Source organism: Bison bison, unplaced genomic scaffold (genome assembly GCF_000754665.1).
Source record: "Bison bison bison isolate TAMUID 2011002044 unplaced genomic scaffold, Bison_UMD1.0 scf7180017864354, whole genome shotgun sequence".
Classification (NCBI taxonomy): Eukaryota; Metazoa; Chordata; class Mammalia; order Artiodactyla; family Bovidae; genus Bison; species Bison bison.
In genome coordinates this window covers 3,886,874-3,891,729 of record NW_011494926.1, presented here as the reverse complement: position 1 = coordinate 3,891,729, position 4,856 = coordinate 3,886,874, and positions in this window count along the sequence as shown.

Genomic DNA, 4,856 nt, shown 5'->3' with positions numbered 1-4,856 from the left:
AAGACACACATCTTATCTTCAGTTCTAGAAGTCAGAGATCCTAAAAGCAGTTTGTTGATAGGGTGCATCCTCCTAGAGGCTCTAAGGTACAGTCTGTTTCCTTGTATGCTCCATATTCCAGAGGTTGCCCACATTCCTTGGCTCACAGCCCCTTCCTCCATCTTCAAGGCCAACAGTGTTGCACCTTCAAATGTGTTTCTCTCTGATCTCTACCATCATCACATCTCCTTCTCTGACTCTAAACTCTTTGCTTTTATAAAGCCATTGTGATAGATGGAGTTCACCTGGATCATCCAGAATAATCTCTCCATCTCAAATTCCTTAACTTAATCACATTGCAAAGTCCCTTTTGCCATGTAAGACAGCAAATTTCCAGTTTCTGGAAATTAGGCTATAGACATCTTTGGTTTTTGTTTAGTCACTCAGTCATGTCCAACTTTTGACTGTAGCCAGTCAGGCTCCTCTGTCCATGGGCTTTCCCAGGCAAGAATACTGGAGAAGGTTGCCATTTCCTTCTCCAGGAGATCTTCCTGTTTCAGGGATCAAACCCACTTCTACTGCATTGCAGGTAGATTCTTTATGGCTGCGCCACCAGGGAATCGTAGACCTTGGGAGATCTTTATTCTGCCTATCATAGTTGGCTTGAGTGGGAAGAAAAAGGATAATATCTCGGAGCTTGGAGTTCAGGAAAATTATTTTGCAAACTGAGTAAATTTGCCCCTTTTATCATATAACAGGCACTGTGGATATGCAGATAAATAGTTCAGTCTCTCCTATTGATCAACTCAGAGCATTTGTAAGAAGCCTAGAAATCTGAATGGAGCTAAATGATGTCTAACTTTCCTCACCCTTTTCAATATATTCTAAATTATGTGTGAAAATGTGTACTTCTGTTTGATGGCTGATTGTGAGGTCAGACTTCTCAAATGAGTATTTGCTTTCCTTTCCGTCTAGCTGAATAACTGACTTTGAATGTTTTGCTTAGGTAATTGGAATCTATTTTAAATCAGTCCATGGAATTGCCAAATTTGATGTAGAGTCAAGTCCGCATGATTCTAGATAGTAGGACATTGGTAGAAACTGGATATTTTATTTATATAACTTTTAAATCTGGATGTTGTTTGGTAATAAATCTGTCTTTGGATATTACTGTGCTCAATTGCTCAGTCGTGTCTGATTCTTTGAAATCCTATGGACTGTAGCATTTCAGGCTCCTCTGTCCATTGAATTTTTCAGGCAAGAATACTGGAGGGGGTTAGCCATTTCCTCCTCCAGGGGATCTTCCTAAGACTAGGGATCGAACCCAAGTCTCTTGCCACTCCTACATTGGCAGGCGGATTCTTTACCACTGAGCCACCTGGGAAGCCCTTGGATATTATTACCTATTCATAAAATATACCATTTTCATTTCAGACTTACTGCACCTGTTCTTGTACTATAGTAAAAAGAATGCATTCCATCCTAAAAATGAAACTCATGTTCATAGGATAAATTGAAGTATTTAATAGAAACAGGCAAACTCTGTCTACTGCTATTACCATATAGTAAATAATATACAGGGATAAAAAGTAGTGAAAAAAAATGTACTCCATAGGAGCTAAAATTTCATTTTAATTGCTATCAAATATATTGATTAGTAAGGGAAATTTTTTAATGTACATATCTGATGAATTACAAATTCTTTGCTGATCGCAGCAATTTAATAATTTGGGGTCTCATAAGACATTAAAGAAAAAGTAGAGAGTATTGCTAATCACTCAGAAAGTAAATATAAGTAAAAGCCACCCCTGTTCTTCTTATGGAAACTGTTCACTATCTATGGAGGCAAGACCCACACAAATATGTACAAATATAGTCGATTCTGGTAGGAGAATTCACCGTAGGGTTGAAGAATGGCTAAGGGAAAGAGGAACACATTTAAAGTGCCATAAGGAGATTATACGAAGATTTCTTAACTGGTATTTTTCCAAGGAAGAAACAGAGTATTTCTCTCCTGTGCTTGTTTTAGCCCAAATTTTATTATGAAAAATTTCAAACATAAAGTTGAAAAGTGATTACTTTACTATACTTGCTTTATCTACTCATCCATCAATTCTGCAAAGCATCTCTTTTTCTTAATTTTTATTTTATATTGGACCATAATTGATTAACAGTGTTATTTTGGTTTCAGGTATACAACAGAGTGATTCAGTTTTATATATACATATATTTATTCTTTTTCAAATTATTTTCCCAGTTAGGTTATTACAGGATATTGAACAGAGTTCCCTGTGCTATACAGTAGGTTGTAGTTGGTTATCTATTTTAAAGCTTCTTAAGGTCAGTATGACACATATTTTGGGAAAAAATGAAGTTGATTGTACAGGAAGATACCTTAGATCCATGATTCTCTATATGGGAGAGAAGGGTGGGGAAAAATGTGGTAGTAATACCACTTGCCATCACTGACTCGAAGGACGTGAGTTTGAGTGAACTCCAAGAGTTGGTGATGGACAGGGAGGCTTGGCGTGCTGCAATGGGGTCGCAAAGAGTCGGACACAACTGAGCGACTGAACTGAACTGAACTGAATACCACTTGCCTCCCCATCTCTGAATCATAGCCACAGTTACTGATGTTTGTGTTTGGGAGAAGCAAAACCATAAAAATAAAAAGCTGCTAACTTATGTGATGTTTTAGTCTTTCTACTAATCCTCTAACTCCATGCAAATATTCAATTACCTTCAAGCTCCCAAGTTCATATCCTTTTTTCCAATCAGGATGACTACCACGTTGACTCAAAAAAAAAAAGACCAGCTTCATTCCTGTCTTTACTTTTTAAAGTTTACCTAGAATATAGAAAATCTAACATTTTATTCCTCTTATATTAACTTAATGTGCTTCTTTAACACAGCTCAGAAACCTTCTCCTGTATGAGATCTTTCCTATGCAGTCTTGCTTTCTTCTTTTCTGGGAATTTCTTTTTTGTTTGTTTGTTCTTTAAGCCCTTAGTCTAGACAGTAGAACGGAACACTTCATTTTGTGAAGTCTTGCATAATTTGACATTTCATTTTTGAGCTTATGTCGACTGACTCCCCCACGGAATCCCCCATTCCCTCCTCACCATCCCCTCCATCTCACATAGCACATTGTGAATTTTGTTCAAAACTTGCCAGGTAGGCTGATTTAGGAGTTCAGGAACTCATCGTGGCCAGAAGATTGTCACAGGGAGGAAGGTTAACTCTGTATTGCTTATCCCTGTGTCTTAGTCTTTCTCTATGAGATTAAACTTTCTACATCAAAAGGCAGTATTAGGGAAAGAAAACTGTAAATCAAATTCTTGCCATCCTACCCATTTATAAGAATTCATTCTGATTGGGTTTTCAACTTTGGCAGTGATTTGCCAGTTTGTTCTCAGCTCTGTTTCCCTACCTTTGCAGTTCTGTTCTGCATTTTAGGGGGCCGAACCCAAAAAATACATTTTCCAGGATTCCTTGCCCTTGGCTTCCAGCCAAGTTTGGCCAGTGGGAGGCACTGGAAGGAGAATGGAGGGTAAGAGAAAGGAAACTTCTTTCCTGCCCCACCTCAGCCCTTCCCAAGCCCTGTCTAGCACCTGACAGGGACTGTGTCTCCCCAGATATTCATTTCCTGTCAAAAAGCATCTCCTTCCATGGTCCCTGCTTCAGGGAAGTCTCATTTTAAATTTCCACTGCAAAGGCCACTCTCTAAGATCTTGTCCCCATATCTTTCAGCCTTTGGGATTATAGCTGCTTTTTGCTGCTGTTGATCTCTGAGTTGTCTTAAAGTTCCCTGTTTCGCTGTTTGGTTCCTCCAACATTTCTGTCTGTAATGCCAGGAGAAGGAAATGGCAACCCACTCCAGTAATTTTGCCTGGAAAATCCCATGGATGGAGGAGCCTGGAAGGTACAGTCCATGGGGTTGCGAAGAGTTGGACACTACTGAGCGACTTCACTTTCACTACTGAATTACCAAGCATGGGCTGTTTTCCTTGCTGAACTGAGATTGAGACAATATCAGTGTCTCATCTCTGACCTCTTCCCCAAGAAGACGTATGATCTGCGGTACTTCAGCGTTTAAGCACAAAGGTACTTAAGAGGAAAAGGAGATGAAGACTTTGTACTGGAGGGGAGAGAAAGTGTATGTGCACAATACCCATATGTGCATGTACACACATGCACATATGTGTACACATATGTGTACATATGTTCCTTTCCAAAGGAACCCACTTCCTTTGGAAAGTGTGTTCAATATTTTCATCTGAATCTTTAGCTTTGGTCACATTGTTAGTCTCAGGCTGTACCGATTCTAAAACAGACTTGGTTTTTACACTTTCGGTTTGTTTTGTTTCTGCATCTTGTACAGTGACGTGGCACTTAACAGAAAAACCAAGTCCCCGGCCACTACTGTCTAAAAACTAATCGTGTCTTTCTTTTCTTCCTTGGCTCCAAAGAGCTGCTCACAGTAAATCATAAATTCACTCAGGGAAACAGGAACTCTGGGCTAAAGAATCTATGGACAGAAAGGGAAAGACAGCAAGAAAAGGATTGCGTTCAGACACGAAGCCTTTCCATGACATGATAACGAGACAAGCTTTCCTCTGGATCCTCTGATTGGCTTCTTTTGGAAACTCTATTTTCTCAGCTATGGCTCCTGCATGCGGGCTTTCAGCACCTGGCAGCTCTCCAGGTTAGCACTTCATTTCACACAACAGCTCTAATTTTCAAATATTGACTGAGGACTTAGTCTCCCTGGTGCCAACTCAATTCCTAAACAGTATTGCATTAAAGCTTGGATTATGATTATGTACTATTGGGGGTTCCAGTTATCAGACTAAATTCATCTTCATGGAATTTCTTTT